The sequence below is a fragment of the Anolis carolinensis genome, chromosome 2 (assembly GCF_035594765.1).
Source record: "Anolis carolinensis isolate JA03-04 chromosome 2, rAnoCar3.1.pri, whole genome shotgun sequence".
Classification (NCBI taxonomy): Eukaryota; Metazoa; Chordata; class Lepidosauria; order Squamata; family Dactyloidae; genus Anolis; species Anolis carolinensis.
Window position 1 is genome coordinate 150,214,228 of NC_085842.1, and position 18,107 is coordinate 150,232,334.

The following is an 18,107-nucleotide window of genomic DNA, read 5'->3' on the forward strand; positions in this document are numbered from 1 at the left end:
TTCACTTCTGTGCGCAAAGGATGCACTATAGTACTAAGCTGGTAAATATCACTCTCCCCAATACAGAGTTTATATACAGAACTTGCTTATGGTAGTAGCCAGTGGGTGAAGCGACCAGTTCTTATGAAGAACTGAGATCCTGATGCACTTGCCAACAGGGAATTTAGAGTGTCTGAAGACAGAAAAGTGAAGACACATATCCAGATTTCAATTTGGTGGGCTTAACCAACACTCAAGAAGAGGCTATTCCAGCCTGTAGAGCTAAATGTCTTGCCATGATTAATCAATGCAGACGTTTTGGCAGACATATATGCCTAGGCCATATGAAGGCAGCTGGAAACCAGCTTAAGAGGAAAATGAAAGAGCTAACCAAGCCATAAAGATGAAAAGATATCATTAGGAAATTGCAACAGCTGAAATGATATCACATTGATTGTGTGAAAGTATAGATACTGGAAGATGACTCTTTAAGGGCGGGTGGGGGGGGGGGGGGTCAAGCAGTCCTCCAGATGTTGTTGGATTGGAACACCAAACATTTCTCATCATTGTCTCTGCCAGCTAGGGCTGCTGGGATTTGTGGACTTGGAGGTCCACGCGATTCTCACACTGCTCTAGTTGGGAAAATGGCAATGTGTATATCTGGACCAACGGTAGAAAGGCTTAATTTTCATTATAGATGTTAGTCTATTACATGTAGTGGTCTGAGAGTAGTCTAGGTGATGGAAATCCATTGGGTGGCCTTCATGATGTAATAGTCTCTCCGTTTCCTCTGAATAATCTTGCCAAGAAAACCCTAGACAGTGGTTTTCAACTTGTGGGTCCCCAAATGTTTTGGCCTTCAACTCTCAGAAATCCTAACAGCTAGTAAACTGGCTGGAATTTCAGGAATTGTAGGCCAAAACACTTGGGGACCCACAGGTTGAGAACCGCTGCCCTAGGACATGGTTGCCATCCATTAGAATTAATGTGAAGGCACATAATAACAACAGCGGTGATGGCCTACAGCTGTCACTCTTAACATCACTGCTAACAGAAACTCGAAAAAAGCAAACCATCTTGGGGCTGCTTTGGGAGAAAGACAGCATACAAATAAATAACATACACAATTTGGTTGACATTCTGTATTTCATTATTTTATTTAGAGGTCTTTGATTTTACAATGGATGTCAGAAACAGTAGACAAGTGATGGTTTTACTGGGAAAGACAAAAGAATAAGCAACATACTTCCAGATCAATAGGCCCTAGTAATTTGTACCAGCCATCCTGTTAGGCCTTGAGAATTTATTCTCCTTGCATTTTTTGAAGATGCCAAACTCTTGTACATGGTCAAATTGAGAACTTGTACACCTGTTAAATAAACAATAAAAAGGTGTCTGTTGGAAGGTTATTTTACTCTCAGTTGAGGAAATCATTACGTTCTGCCTTTTGAACCCCAGCAAGCTCAGAGACTGCACCCAGCAAAAAGTCAGAAATGATTTGGCTGGCATTTGATGTCTTGTGCAGACCAAGAGCATTACAAAAACCCATTCCTGACCAAATCTCACTGGATTGTCTATGGCAGCGTCTTTCAACCTGGGGGTCAGGACCCTGCGTGTGTCGCAAGGGGGGTGTCAGAGGGGTCGTCAAAGACCATCAGAAAACAAATATTTCTGATAGTCTTAGGAACCCCTTTGGCAGAGAGGGTTGAAGATTTTCCGCCTGTCCTTCTCTTCCTTTTTGGAAACAGACTACGAATCCTCCCATCAAAAGCCCTCCTCCTCTGTGATTGGCTGGCCTCTCAGCTAAGGGGAGGACTGTTCCTGAGACTCCATGCGGGGAGGGGAGAGTAGGCATGCTTGGCACTTGGTAGCATGGTGTGCATGAGCAGGTGAAGGAGAGCACGCAAGGCTTGAGGGAGGCTCGTGCAGGCAAGTCCCTTCAAGGCAAGGACGAAAGTGCCCAAGCGACGTGGGACTGAGAGTGGCCCAGCAGCATCAGGAGGAGGAGCAGAAGCAGCAGCAGCAGCAGAAGCAGCTTAGGTAATTTGTAACACTATTTATCAAAAAAAAGTCAGTCTTTCATTTTGTTTTTTTAATGCTCCCATTAGAAAATGCATAAGGACTACAACTCCAAAACTCAAGGTCAATGCCCATCAAACCCTTCCAGCATTTTCATGGGAGTTCTGTTTGCCAAGTTTGGTTCAATTCCATCATTGGTGAATTTCAGAATGCTCTTTTATTGTAGGTGAACTATAAATCCCAGCAACAAAAACTCCCAAATGACAAAACCAATGCCCCGCAACCTCACCAGTATTCAAATTTGGGCGTATCGGGTATTTGTGCCAAATTTGGTCAAGTGAATGAAAATGCATCCTGCATATCAGATATTTACATTACGATTCATAACTGTAGCAAAATTACAGTTATGAAGTAGCAACAAAAATAATGTTATGGTTGGGGGTTACCAGAACATGAGGAACTGTTTTAAGGGGTCATGTCATTAGGAAGGTTGAAAACCACTGGTCTATGGAATCTTCATTGTAGGGTGACAATAGGGATCTGACCGTGTTAAGGACCAAAAGGGGGGAGTTCATAGAATCGTAGAGTTGGAAGAGACCTCATGGGCCATCCAGTTCAACCACCTGCAAGCATCAGGAAAATCTCATTCAAAGCACCCCCGACAGCTGGCCATCCAGCCTCTGCTTAAAAGCCTCCAAGGAAGGAGCCTCCACCACAGTCCGGGGCAGAGAATTCCACTGCCGAACAGCTCTCACAATGAGGAAGTTCTTCCTTATGTTCAGGTGGAATCTCCTTTCCTGTAGTGTGAAGCCATTGTTCCGCATCCTAGTCTCCAGGGCAGCACAGAACAAGCTTGTCAACATCTCCCTTCAACTGCGGTGTCCAGAATTGGAGACAGTATTCTGGTTCCTTTTCCTTATCTTTTCATTCCAGCCCATATTTTGCTGCCAAGGTGCAGAAACTGAGTACTGTTTCCTTGTGGGCTCAGGGCTCAGCCTGGTGAGGATTTCATAAAAAGCCAATTCACTTTGACCCAGGAGGTTCAACCCCATTAAGCCTAGTGCTTGGAAACAGGGTGGTGGGGGTTATTTGTCAGAGGAGAAGAACCCAAATATCATGGGTAGAAGAAAGACTTTCATGGAGAAAGTGAGGCCACTGTTCTTTGATTCTGTCATTCTCCTTCCCCCTTCCATTCCTGGCCTCCATTTCTGTTTGACTGATCAAAGGGTCTGATTGTGTGAGAACAGCCTCCCTTTGCAGCTTGCTCAGGGTGGGAGGAAGGATGCCAGAATGGGGGCAGGAAGTGGACAACATAGAGGGAACTGTGCAACAGCTGATCTCATATGAGGAAGCAAGGGAGGATAATTGAAGAATGGGCGTACTACTTACTTATTATCCATGGTGTGCCATCACAGGCCTATCTATCTGCCTATCTAACATCCATCTTTGTCCTCAGTGTTGAGATACAATATATAGCTTCCAGTATCTTGTGGGAAATACCTAGTATTAACTTCTTTGAGATTCCAGGCAAATGATGTTACTTCCATTTTACAGATCGGGGAATTACAATGGTGCAGAGAGAGAGGGATTTGACAGAGTGAAATATTTTTTTTTATTTCTGGCATATTTTAACTTCCCTACTCCAGTTGATTCTAGGTCAGGCGTCAACAGGTGCACTGCAGCTTCTAAAGAAATGTTTTCAGGCTGGACTGAGTTCAAAGGAAAAGGCACTGGAGAAATGGTTGTGGACTTGGAATGAGTGATTTTTGAAGAAAACTGGCAGGAAATCTTAGAGAATAAAAGGCTGAAGTAGGATGTCATACGTCTTTGTTCTTTTCTCAATTACTTTTAGAACAACAGCTGTATTATTATTAATCAGTTCTTTTCAAAGAACCCAGATATCTTTCTTCAAATAAAAAGAATAGACTTCTAGAGTTAGGAGGCATCTCATAAGATCATCTCGACTAGTGGTTCCCAATCTTTTTTTGACCAGGGACCACTTTGACCAGGGACCACTCTCCAACATTACTGCCAAAAGGATTATGAATCAGTTTTTGGTCAACTTTAGATTTGGTTTGGTTATTTGTGGTGCTGATTCAGAAAACTGCATTGGTTAGACAACATCAGCTCTAGTTTCTGATACAGAACATATGCCATTCAGTAGTCACTATCTGCTTGCCCACAGAAAACCATATTTAATAATCTAGAGCTGATGTAGTCTATCAAATGCAGTTTTCTGAATCAGCACCCCAAATAACTCCAAGACAAACAGGAGCCCCCCGCTTCCAGGTGCCACATGAAATGGCTCTGCTCAGAGGAGGGAGGAGGAGGAGAAGCAGCAGTCAGGAGGCTTGTTGTCCCGCCTTTTGTGGGTAGTCAGCTTTTCCCCTCCCAACATTCCCATTGCCTCGGCACTATAAGAGGGGTTGCAAGACCAGTCGCTCTTGTTGCAACTGTTTAGTAATGGCAAGACCATATTTTAGTTCGTGGGGACCACAGGTTGGGAACCACTGATCTGGACAAATCCTTGCCAATGTATCCTGCAGTTCCTCTGAAAGGTATCCATGTAGTCTCTGCTTTAAACTCTCAAATGAAGAGATTACTAACTTTTGAAGTAGTCTTTCCACTGTTAACATCTTGCACCATCAAGAGGTTCTGTCTAATATTTGATTAAAATCTTTGGGGGAAAGAGGTTTAATTTTAATAAATTACTCCAAGGCCTTTCTTTCTGGAACAACAGTAACAGCAGCAAGAACAGTAACATCAAACCCACACCACTCCCAGTTTTGCTCCATCCTTTACATGACAGCTTTCACATTTTTGAAGAGGGCTATCAGATGAACTTTTAATAGTTTCTTCTCCGTTACAAACATGCCTGTGCTTACAAATTTTCATCATAGGACTTAGCTTCTGTGGGCCTCATCACACTTGAGCATTTATCTACTTTCATCCACTTTAAATGCTGTGACTGCCTCTTGCAGATTTCTGGGATTTGTAGTTTAGTGAGGCCCAGGACTTCTCTTTGGGAAGTAACAGCATATACGGCCACTGCTTATATGTCTGTTACCTTTTTTTAACTAACTAGTGGGAAAAGGCTGAGGGAAAAATTTTAGAGGCTAAGTATTGTTAAACCTTTTCACGGAATATGCTTTTGCACAGCAGAAACATAAGAAGCCTGTTGTCTGTAAACTGTGTGTAGTTTTCCAGAGATATTTTAGAAGCACTGGAAATAGAATGCCAGGCATGGTATGTTCCATCAAGGATTTTATCCATTATTCTTCTGTTCATTTGTTATTTTTGTACTCACATTGCCATGATTTTGCACACAAAAATGTTGTTTCCTCAATTTTTAAATCTACTTTTGGAAAGCTGTGCCTTCCATCCCTGTTGTTCATACCACCAGCAGATGTGGCTAAATACAAGCCTGCAGCCAGAAAAAAATGGGGAGGTGATACGTTTTATTATTTTTTTAGCGAATCATGAAAAGTAGGTCCATAACACAAAATTATTTAAATTCTATTATTCATTCTATATTTCTATATAGACTTAATTTAATCAAATTTCTATTTTAGCTACAAAGTTTAACGTCTAAAAAACCTGAAAAGGACTCTTAATTGGCAATTTAGTGATTACAAGAGAATACCAAAACACCTGTTGGAAACACTTGAAAACTGTATCAATTCACTTTAACAGAAATCAGGCTCCATCGGTAACTATTGGTGAACACTCAAGAGTGCAAGTCCAGTCAATCTAACTTATCCCATTGTGCTTCTTATGTATGTTTTAAAACATTTAAGAGTTGAAAACAACCTGGCTGTTGACACTGGCAATGTTGCAGAAATCAGAAGAAGTTTCATCACAAATAGGAGCCCCCGGTGGCACAATGGGTTAAACCCTTGTGCTGAGAGGACTATGACTTAAGGTAGGGTTGCTGACCTGAAAGTTGCCAGTTCGACTCCAACCTGGGGAGAGTGTGGATGAGCTCCCTCTATCAGCTCCAGCTCCATGCGGGGACACAAGAGAAGCCTCCCACAAGGATGGTAAAAACATCAAAAACATCTGGACGTCCCCTGGACAACGTCCTTGCAGATGGCCAATTCTCTCACACCAGAAGTGATTTACAGTTTTTCAAGTCGCTTCTGACATGAAAAAAAATTGAAAAAAAACCTGTCTATCACAGACAAGATATGCTTCCAGTGCATTTGATGGTTTTTCTGCAGGTGTAATCTTTTTCCATTTTCTACATCACAGGTCAAAGTTTTTGATAGCATGTTAGTGTCTTGAAGGAATTCATTGTAAAGTTCTCTGCACTTGTTCAAGTTGGGTTTTAAAAGGCCACAATTAATAGGGAAGAACATTTGCAGTTCCTGAACTACTTCTCTGTGCCTTGTAAACCTTTCTTGAAGCTGGCTGCAAAAAAAAATAATAATCCAGAAATGGGATGTACAAATTTAGCCTATAATATTCAGTTGGTGTTGGTGTCTCACAGTCTCACAGTTGTATAGAGGACTCTCTTTTAGTTCTTCAAGTGTTCTCATCACCACACTGCACGGTTCAACAAAACATAAAACTGCACCATGCCTTTTAATCCAATGGATTTCACAAAGCGCAAAAGATAGTTTGCTCTTGGTTCAGGAAAACAGTCTCATTTTTTTTCCAGTTCCAGTCTGATGGTTGATGCTCTGAGGAAATTGCACAGAGATTATATTGATCCTTGGAAGTTTCCTTGGCAGGTGGGATGCTGCAAGTCTTTCATAAGGCTAGATTTAGTGAGTGAACTCTGCAGTGGATATAGACAACCATTGGATACTTCTGTGACAACTTCCTGTGCACCTCTAATATGACCACTCATATTAGCAGCTCCATCATGACCTGTCCACACAAATTTTGCAAGTTCAGCCCAATTTTTCAAGTTTTTTCAAAATAATGCCAGCAAGTTCTCCACCTGTCATATCACTTATCTTCACAAAGCCTATAAAATCTTCTCTTATTCCTGCAGCTTCAAGGTACCTTACCAAGAGCAATAACTTTTTTGAGGAACTCACATCCAAAGTTTCATCTGCCAAAACAGAGAAACACCATGATACACTGTATCTTTCAATGATTTTTGGACTCAGTCTTGTCACCTCAAATGTCTATTAGTTCATTCTGTATTTGAGGACTAGTACACTGGGCATTAATAACTGCAGTTTCAAGATGACTTTTCATGTCAGTGTCTCCTGATCTGGCATGAGATCTCAACAAAGCCCTGAAATTACCATCATTCTGCAAAGGTTCTTCACAGGTAATACGTCCTGAATCATTGCTCCCTCTTAAAGCCAGTTTTTGCTGGCTACAAAGGACAATAGTTTCCATAATTGGCAGAAGTTTCTATCTGGTTTTTTTTTTTTTGCTTTCTTCTTATTTCATTTATCATGATGATGGGTTACATTAAGATCTTTTCCACTGTGAACTAGGAAGAAGTTTTCAGCCAAGCACAAGTTGCTCTGATGGTACTCTGTTTTTTGGTGTGCATTGAAGACTTGTATTGTATCTTTCCATCACACAGATGGTTTTGCAACCAATGCAGCAAGCTTCTGATGACCACCTTTACCCCCAACTTCTCATCCAAACACCACACAGTACTTACAGAGTGCATCTTGTACTTGAAATGAGTAGGCTAACCAGGGAAATCTGTTGAACCATTTGGGTTGAAAACTTAGATGCCTCTTCTTATCCACAGGAAATACATATCCTAGCAATGGAGTTTGTGGATTTTGCACTAATTGAGCTTTCTCTTGGCCATCAGAAACAGATAAAGTCCAAGGTCTAACAATAACAGAGCTTATTGTCTTTGCTGCTGTTACATGGTTCTTTACATGGGCTTGGATTAGATGAACCTGTGGTAGACCCCTCCGTTTCCACAGTTTCCTCAGTTTTCACCTGCAGTCCAGGTGTGCATGTTCTGGTGTCTTAATCAATACCAGCTGTTGCAATAGTTCTCACCTTGCTGCCTTATTGGTCTTCAACATTTGTTTTTTGTTTGTTTTTTTGCCATGAACTCAAACATTTTCAATTGCTTTGATAGACACTTAGGCATCTTCTGGAGTCAGGTGGATGAAAGGCAACACTAACAGCAACTAACCAGGCTTTAAGTCTCAGAGCAGCAACTCAAGATAGCAGACAACTGCACAGTAAGACAGGTGTGTTTGGAAGGAAGGACTCACAGTTGCTTTCATACTTCTGCTTTCATACTTACCTTTTATACCCCAGTAGGAGAAGTAAGAAGGCAGATGTAAGAGAGAGGGGGAGGAGCAAAAGAGCAGTGACATGACTGCTTTCGGGTGTTTTAAAAAATAATATTTCAAAAACTATTAAAGATAATTACATGGGGTAAAAAAATGAAGCTACACAATAAAATCTATAATTGTGTTCAAATTTCACAAATTTTTGATTAGAATCAGAAACACAGCAATTTGAAAGATCTCATATTTTTCACTTAAAATTGGAATATTTAAAAATGAAGATCTATAATCCACACATATTATTACATTTTTAAAAACTACATAAAATACTTTTAAACTAGTACCTAGTTATTCAAAAATATTTGATAGCTTAGGAGAAATTAAAGTATAAACATTTAAAGCAAGCACATATTATCATAATTGTTATATAGCTGTATTTAAACTTTACGTTTTACTAATGGAGTTTAGCCTGGGGAGTCCAGTTCTGATGCCAGTGGTTTTGGAATACATAGTCTTCATGTCAAAAATGTTGATTAAGCATCCACAATGTCAAAACTTGGTCGCTTCCACTCTGTCGGCTATTGCAACTATTGGCGGAAAGGTAGGTACGGATAGTGTGAACAAATTATCAAAATTTGGTTGAGATAGTGCTTGCAGTTTTGGAGGAACTCTAGTTTTTGCTTCTCATAGACTTAGCATGGGGATTTGTTTAACCAGTTAAAACCAGTTAAAATTCATGGGTAAACCAGTTTTTTTAATCTGAAAAAAATTAGATGATTTATTTTTTGCTAGATATAATGTCTCCATATATCAAGTAAGCTGGTGTTGTACTATCTAGTGATTTCTGACTTATGGCAACCCTACAGTGAACCTATCAAAGGATTTCCTTGGCCTGATTTGTTCAGAGAGGGATTACTATTGGTTTCCTGTGAGGCTGAGAGTGTGTGATGTGCCTATGGTCACCCAATGGTTTTTCCTAGCTTTGAACCCTGGTCCTCCAGAGCCATAGTCAATTCAAACCACTACACCTCTCTGTCTCTTATCCGGCAAGTCAAAGGGCTCCATTCCCCATTCATCTGAACAAATACACATTATAGCTGTCAGACTGGCATAAATTACCAGGTTTTTATGTCACTCAATTATTTACTCAGTCACTCACCTTTGCAAGTGAGGTAGTAGAGGTCGGAGCTTGAAACAATTACTTTTTGTAAACACCAGTTTCCAGAATTCTCCAAGTGCTGGTATTAAAACCCATCAACTTGACAGCCCCCACCTAGTTCTGGCTGGCCACTACTAGGAATGGACTCCCAAATTAGGCTGTCCTTCCTTTGATTCAGTTTTGTGGAAAGCGTTGTTGTTGTTGTTGTTTAGTCAGGGATTCTGGGAAATGGGTAAGCAGAAAGAAAACCAGTACTCCCTGTTTTCATTTATGCATCCTATTTACAACTATCTTTTTTCTCAGAGGTTGCCTTTATCGCTGAAATAAGGCAATTGCTGAATATTCTGAAGATCTGTCTGTGTTTTGCTATCTGTTGAGAATGTGACCCAGGGCTTCACTGCCATTCATCAGACAAAGAATGTTCCTGCTGGAAATTTTCCGAAGCAGAGAATCAGGTATAAGGCATCTTCTATTTTCATTAGCTTTCTCTGAAGAGTGACTCTTCTGTGTTATACGGAAATGGAGTGCACAAAAGATGCTGAGCAGGTCTCTCAGTATTGGTGGTATTAAGAGGAGAGATATGTTAGTGCCGTTCTAGTGCTGTGTATCTGCTTGTCATTGGCTCAAGTATGGAGTGTGATAGGAAATAAACTAAGACTTTTAGTCTGCAGATTTGTACCTGGGCATAAGTCTCATTCAACTCACATCTGAATGGATACGGTAGGATTGTGCTGTGAGGTCTTACTATAAAGAATGTAACCTATAGGTAAATGCCAGTCTTGACTACAGCTGTTTGTTCAAATTGCTCAGGGTTTAATGGAATGCATTCAATTGTAGCATTTGTGTAAGGCAGGAGAGAGTACCTTTCATGTTCTGAGACCAGCTACTTTCTTGTTGGTACTTGCTGTGAGATGCATCCTTCTCTTGTCAGGGCACGCCACTGAAATTAGGAAGTAACCACAAATTTATTTCTGATATAAATAATCATCACTATAATTTTTGCTTGTTTAAAATTTTCCATGAAACAGATTTTTTTAAATCACACTATGTGGCAAAGGAATATCTTTGTTTTTAGTCAATTTTTAATAAATTAAGATAGCAGTTGTGGTGCTCTTGGTAGGTTCTCTAGGTAAGGTTTCCCCCTGACGTTAAGTCTAGTTGTGACCGACTCTGGGGGTTGGTGCTCATCTCCATTTCTAAGCTGAAGAGCCGGCGTTGTCTGTAGACACCTTCAAGGTCATGTGGCTGGCATGACTGCATGGAGCACCGTTATCTTCCTGCCAGAGCAGTACCTATTTATCTACTCACACTTGCATGTTTTTGAACTGCTAGGTTGGCAGGTGCTGGGGCTAACAGCAGGCGCTCATTCCGCTTCCGGGATTTGAACCTGGGACCTTTTGGTCTGCAAGTTCAGCAGCTCAACGCTTTAACACACTGCGCCATCACCAGGGGCTCTACAGCTGTAATAAAAGATGGGAAGGGTTGCAAGCCTCCTCTGGATTGCAGGTTCCCTAGCCCACTTGCAACAGAAACTGTAGTGCCATTGGGAGATGGAAATTAACACACATTCTTCAACTTTATGACCAAAATCAGCTTCTTGCAGAGGTACTTTTGCTTCTAGCATGAAGATGGAAAAAATGATGGGTTGTGCCACAGGTGGAAACAAATAAACATCCTCTGGTCAGATGTCTCCCATATGTTCTGCAAATTGATACCTTCATGTGACAGTGATTCTGAAGAAGGAGAAAATTATAGACTACTATTTGATAAAAATCCACATTCGTTCTTAGTTCTGGCAAAGAGAATAGTTTGTGTTTAAAGTTGTTTGGTTTCAGTAGATGCAAAACATTTATAGAGCATTTGCAAAAATTGTGGCTTTATAGGGTTTAAACAAAAAGTACAAATGGTCCCTCCCTGATAGCAAACAAAGTCACATCAGATGCTAGCCCAGAATCCTTCTTCTCCTTTCCAATTGGCAACTGCAGAGACAAAAGAGGCTTTTGTGGAGCACAAATGCCAGCCAAGACCTTCTGCGTGCCCCTCTGATGCTGAAAGAGTTAACCTGGCACCGTCCCCAGTTCTCTACCAGGCAGTAGCTCCGTTAATTGGCTCGGCCACTCTTGTGTGATCCATCACTGAAAGGGAAACACGGGATGGATGGGGGTAATAACAACAAAGTCTCTGCTAATTTGGGAAAATTGCTCTGATTTGGGAAAATGGCAGTGTTTCCCCCCTAGGTGATTGACGAGCTTTGGAAAAGGGAGGCTTTTTGGGCCCAGTGCCTGTTTGTGTGGCATTGCGTTGCCGGCTGCGCTCTGCTCCGCTGCCTCCCTCTGCTCCAAGTTGGCAGGGGCAAAGGCTGGGCCATGCGGAAGCCAAGGAGACGTTGACATCATCTTTGGAAAAGTCTCCCTCCAAGTGCTGCTCAGGTTGTGCTTTCCCACCTGCTGATAGGCTTCCTACCTCTGGCCTCAGACTTTCTTCGGAAAGATGAACATCCTTTCCTTCCCTCCCTGAGGTGTCAGAAACTAACTGCGGTGGAATAGAAACAGGCCTGTTTAGTCTAAAGAAAGAGTTTGGAACGATTAATTGGTAGCCAAGTGTTTGGCCCAGGCATCGTGGCTGGATCTGGAACACCTGCCTCATATCTACTCTTATATGTGCAGAACTTGCAAATGTTACAATCTGGAACAATCATTCCAAGAGTTTCCACAGCCAGCACAGTTCATGCTGACTAGTGAATTCTGAAACTTTAAGTCAAAAAGCAAAACAGCACCGCCGGCCCCACATCAACAAGCTGTTTGTTGTTTAAATCTTATTTATGTCGACTTCAACTTGTGATTACTCTATGAATGAGAGCTTTCTAAGTCTTCTCCCTATTATGAACAGCCTTGCTTCTTAATCGCACCTTCTCAAAATCTGGCCATTTTTTCTAAATATTGTTTTAATTATGCAAATTATTCAAATATGTAATCTAATTCTGAAAATTCAGCACATTAATTGTTGCATTTCTCCTACAGTACTGCAACCTCCTCCCCCGCCCCCATAGGTCCCTCTCTTTCTTCTTGTACTGCAACTCTCAAATCTTTTTTCCCTCTAATTCACATTGTGTGCTCACAGACCATTCCTCCATTGCTTTGTTCATTCCATCACTCGCAATGTCCACTTTTCCTTCTCTCCTTCTCCTTTCATCACTTCATCTCACACCAATGGCATCCTGCCCTTGTTTCTTGCAACCTTTTATTGCAGTTCTCAGCCATATCCCGTCCACATTCCAAGGTGGCACAATGGGTCAAACTGTTGTGCTGCTGAACCTGCTGACCTGAAGGTTGGCAGAACTGCTGAACTGAGGGTTGGCATTCGATTCTGCAAGACAGCGTGAGCTTCCATATGTCAGCTCCAGCTCTTGCCAAACTAGCAGTTCGAAAACATGCAAATGTGAGTAGACAAATAGGTACTGCTTCAGCGGGAAAAGGCAAAGAGATTCTCCAAACAATCTTGCCGGCCATATGACCAGGAGGTGACAACACAGGCTCTTTGGCTTGAAAATGGAGGAAAGCACCTCCCCAGAGCCAGAGATGAGTACCGCCTCCAGAAGCCGGAAATGAAAAGAGAAGCCTTTGCCTTTGTTTGTGTTTGTGTGTCTCATTGTATATGATTGTAAAGGCATTGAATATTTGCCTATATATATAAAATTTGTAATTTGCTCTGAGTCCCCTAGGGGAGAAGGCTGTGGTGGAATATAAATAAAGTGTATTATTATTGTTGTTGTTGTTGTTGTTGTTATATTTCCCCTCCCGGGCCTCAGTTGTGTCTTTCTTCTTGTATGTTGCCATTTACATCAGACATTTGACCTTTCCCTCATCTCCTGCCAATCCACCACTTACCCTGCTTACTCTCCCTTCCCTCCTGCTCTTAATCTTACCTCACCTTGTAATTCACACTTCTCTTACTTCTTGCATTTTGCCACTCATACTGATCTCTCTCCCTTCCCTCTTATTTCTCCCTCACCTGACAATGCTCCCTTGCAGTGGACCCTCACTTGCTTCTTGTGTTCCCACTCACCTTTCCCTCCTATTCCCTTCCTTCACTATTTGCTCTCACAGAGTATCCACTCCTGCTTTGTACACTCTGCTGCTTCTATCCCTCACTTGCTCTTCCTTGCACCTGAAAGACTAGGGCAAAATGCTTTATTCACAACAATTTCAAAGAAGAGTGTCTCCACATTATGTTCCATATTTTGGCTCCCATAAGGACTAGAAACTTACTAAAATGAAAGCTTTAAAATTTGATGCAAAAATCAGTCACAAGGCCGAACAGGACATAGGGTTACAGCCTATGTTGGACTGGGTCACACTCCCCCGAAGACACAAGTTCGCAGCTTGGGGGTTCTCCTGGATTCATAGTTGAGCCTGGAACCCCAAGTCTCAGTGGTGGCCAGGGGAACTTTGCACAATTAAAACTTGTGTGCCAGTTGCTCCCGTACTTTGGGAAGTCTGACTTGGCCACGGTAGTCCATGCTCTGGTTACATCCCAAATAGATTACTGCAACATGCTCTACATGGAGTTACCTTTGAAGACTGTTCGGAATCTGCAACTGGTCCAACGGGCCACAGCCAGATTACTCACCAGAGCTGTGTACAGGGCTGTTACGCCAGCTCCACTATCGAGCACAATTCAAAGGCTATCGAGCCTATAAAGCCCTAAATGGTTCTGGCCCAATTTACTTCTCCGAACGTATCTCCTATCAATCATCTAGGAGTTTAAGATCATCTGGGGAGGCTCTGCTCTCAGTCCTGCCTGCCTCACAGGCACAGCAGGCGGGAACAAGAGACAGGGCCTTCTTGGTGGTGGCCCCACAACTATGGAACTCCCTCCTCGGGGAGATCAGATCAGCTCCCTCCCTCTTGATCTTCCGCAAGAAAGTAAAGACATGGGTCTTCGACCAAGCTTTTGAAAACCTGGTGCAGCAATAGACATAAAAGACTCGGAATTTGACCAACGGAATGGCCGGGACCTTGCTTTTCGATCACGTGCTATTAATGATTTTAACTGTGTTTTATTGTAATTTAATATATATTTTTAAATGACTTTTCTGTAATTGCTTTGTAATTGTTTTAAATGGCACTGAATTATTGGCCATGTTGTTAAGTCTCCCTGAGTCCCCTCTGAGTTGAGAAGGGCGGGGTAAAAGTATAGTAAATAAATAAATAAATAAATCATCTTTGGTGGCTAAAACGTGATAGGGTGTGATGGTTTCATCTTGGGTCCCTCCATTCCTTGTGTGTCCTGGCAAAACTGCAAGAATGTAAGCAATAGGAATGTGGACAGTTGTGATTGACCCTCAGATCATTCCATGCCAGGGAAGAAATTTGCACTGGCTGATGTCCTCTCAGCCCACAGCTGGCATGTTTAACCCCTCCCATGTATCAGAACTTTTAAGGACAAGGTGACACAGTGCCATTTCTTCTCAGAAGCTTGGAATCTGGGCCAGACAATGACCCAAACCAGTGTCATGTAATATATCTAGAATCTGGGTAAAATCTGGCCAGAACACTGGTGAGAAAACCTATCCCTCTCTCCTACAGCTTCTATGGCAGAGTTAGGAATTTGTCCAGATGTTATTGAACTTTAACACCCAGTAACCACCATAGCCAATTGAGATGTTTGCTGCAGCTCAGTAACATTTGGAGGGCCACACAATTCCCTGCCTGACGGGATGGACTGTTTTATAATTCTAACACCACTCTACAGTGCTCAAAAACACGGAAGCAGGCAATTGGAATGCATTATTAGACTCACCTTTTCAAATTCTCCTGCAGCCTGTTGCCAATCTGTCACACTCAGTAAATGTCCAAAGGCCAGTTCTTGGCTACTTTCAAAGTTAAATAGTAAGAGGAATATTTATTTTAGGCGCATTTGTGCAAAAATATTTTGCCTGTGCCTGCAATGCAGCAAGGTAAGTACAAAAATTTCATTTAGACTGGTCAAGTTTGCCATGCCAGTCAAAGGGGGAACATGAAAATGTTTGCTGTCTATAATTTCTGCCTTTTTCTGAGCTCAAGATGTAAGAACGTGGAAAGATTAGGGCCAGGTCTACTATTAGGCTAAGTGAGGCAACTGCTGGGAGGAGGTCCTTTGAGCCATTACAGATACAATCACCTTTAACATTTCCCCTGATCACTCCCAGCCAATCCTCTGTTGGAGGACAGAGCTATAAATAGCACATGGTCTGTCTTATAACTAGCTTGCTGCCCTTAGGTATGTGTTTGTAATCTTATTTTACCAGTGTTGAATGTGGATTCTTCCACCAATCCAGTTGCCTTCTGTGCATTGTAATAAGGAAGGAGTGCCATCTGGTCCTTTCCCCAGGTAGCAAAATGTCTTATCCAGCCCTGTTCAACATAGCAGTGTCATAAGGTTGGACCCCCAAACACCAGCAGAGTTTGGTCAACATCTGAAAGTCCAACAGAGATGCAAACCTTAGCAGGATACACAACAGAAATGCCGAATGTCTGTTCCAGGATCATAAGCCAAATACCAGGGAGTCCTTTCCTATTGCCTCCTTCCTGATCTCAATTTAAATGGAGATGTTGGAGAGGTATCATGGAACCATATGAATGGAAAGGAAGCCACTTGGACTATGATAACTTTATCTAAAAAGACAGCCCATATCCACATCTATCTGCCAGGCATGAATTGTTTGGTTTTTTAAAAAAAATTAGGGGAGAATTCAGTCATGCAATGCCCTCCCCTGCCTCAGTCCCTCAACTCGCAAACTAATATCCCGTTTTTCAATGCCTTATCTGGAGGAAGGGTTAAGCATTTTAAGAGGAGAGTTAGGTTGGTGAGGTGAGATGCTGGCTTTGATAAAAAGGACAACTGGAAAAAGGACTGAGTTTAGTGGTACAAACCTATACACATTTCCTCAGAAATCAATCTCAAAGAGATCCCTTCAGATGACTGAGTGCACTTTGAATAAACTGCAGAACAATACAGACTGAATCTAGGACTAGTGGCAGGACTGGAGAGATCCCTATTTTCTGGTATTCTCTGAAAGAAGCCAGCCAGGCTGAGCCACAACAGAAAATAATTTCTTTACAGTGTTTCAGACCATTTTCCAAACCTCTGGCCAGCTTACAGAATAAGCAGTGAAAAACACTATATATATATAGCACAGCATTCGTCTGAAAAGGTTAAAAGGAGTAGCTGGCAAAACCAAAGGCCAAATGGAAAAGATGTGCCTTGAAATGTCTCCTAAAAGTTGGGATGGTGGGGGCACAAAGCACCTTAGGAAGTAGGTGGGGAGGGAAACCATTTTTCAGCAGTGGAACAAATTATGTAAAGGCTTTACTTCTAGCTGTGCTTGCTTCATGAAGAATTGAAACATGAAGCAGGCTTGAATGAAAGGACTAAGGTTGATGACTGAGGGATAAAAAAGGGAGATGAAGTTGAATTATGAAGGCCCAGCCAGACTATAAATGCCTTTATAGCAGGGCTAGGGAAACTGTGCCTTTGTACTATATTCCATACCCTTCAATATTTTATGGATGAAAACTGGGGAAAGTGTTGAAAAGCATCTTCAGAGTGTGGTTTTTGATGAGGAAAAACAAAAAGGTAAGAGGGGCTTTAGCTTTTTTACTTTTGCCTGAGTTTACTGGGAACATGGTGAAATTCTGGCCTTCCTTTTTTCAACTGTCGCCCCTGCAGGGTGATTTGAATGCAAACTACTTCTGCATTTTGAACTCACTTTGCACTAGTTGAAGTCAGCTGAGGAAAAAAGGCTGAAGGGGGAGAAGGGAAAAGAATTTGGAATAGCAAAATTGGGACAATTGGGTAAACCCCATCAATCCAAGGGTGGAAATTGTACGGTTTCCAAATGGGTTTGAACTGTTAGCCCAAGTAGTCTTAGCCAGTATATCCAATGCCATTAAATGCTCAGAACTGCAATCTAGTCAAATCTGAAGGATTGCAAGATTACCAACCCTACATTCATCGTTCATGGAAGTTACAAAAATGTGAACCAGCATTAGCTGTCAATATTCTGAATTGATTGTTCCTTATTTGTGCATTGGCTAATGTTTGATCAAGACAGCATGGTAGTTTTAACATTGGAGTGATAAAACTGCAACTCCAGGAGACCAGGGTTCAAATCCCCACTCCGCCATGGAAACCCAACTTGGGGAAGTCACACCTTCTTCGCCGCAGAGGAAGGCAGGGGCATATCTCCCCAGTTGAAAGCTTGCTAAAACCCCACGAAAGAGTTGCCATATGTTAGAGTTGACTTGAACATGTTTGGGGCTCTGAAGAAGAAGACAGAATCCAGGATGCCCAGTTTTCTTTATTATTTTCAGGAGTTAACGCTAAAATTATCTTTTCTGCTTCTCCTTTCTCCCATATAGTCTCCTTTCCACCTTTTCCCACCTTCCACTTTGAGTTCTTACTCCATTTGCCACTGAAATTCTCTTCAGGAAATTATGGCCTTTGCATCAGGAATCCATGGAGAGCTGGTGAGCTCCCTCTGTCAGCTCCAGCCCCATGCCTCCCATAAGGATGGTAAAACATCAAACATCCGGACGTCCCCTGGGCAATGTCTTTGCAGACGGTCAATTCTCTCACACCAGAAACAACTTGCAGTTTCTCAAGTTGCTCCTGATATGGAAAAAAAAAAATCAGAAATGCTTCTCATGTTGGAGAAAACCTTGAGCTCCTATCCATGTGCTGAG

General features: G+C 42.0%; 1 long non-coding RNA gene across 2 annotated transcripts in view; it reads right to left on the reverse strand.

Moving 5' to 3' along the window:
• Nucleotides 1–1,112: 1,112 nt before the first annotated feature.
• Nucleotides 1,113–18,107, reverse strand: part of LOC134296291 (uncharacterized) — a 33,612-nt gene continuing 16,617 nt past the window's right edge. Inside the window, exons 3-4 of one of the 2 annotated variants that reach the window (XR_010002978.1) lie at nucleotides 10,245–10,321; nucleotides 1,113–1,348 (exon numbers count right to left, since the gene is read on the reverse strand). This is a non-coding gene — a long non-coding RNA (uncharacterized LOC134296291). Of the gene's footprint in view, nucleotides 10,322–18,107 lie in introns of both variants that reach the window. The other variant, XR_010002977.1, reaches the window with a different exon arrangement.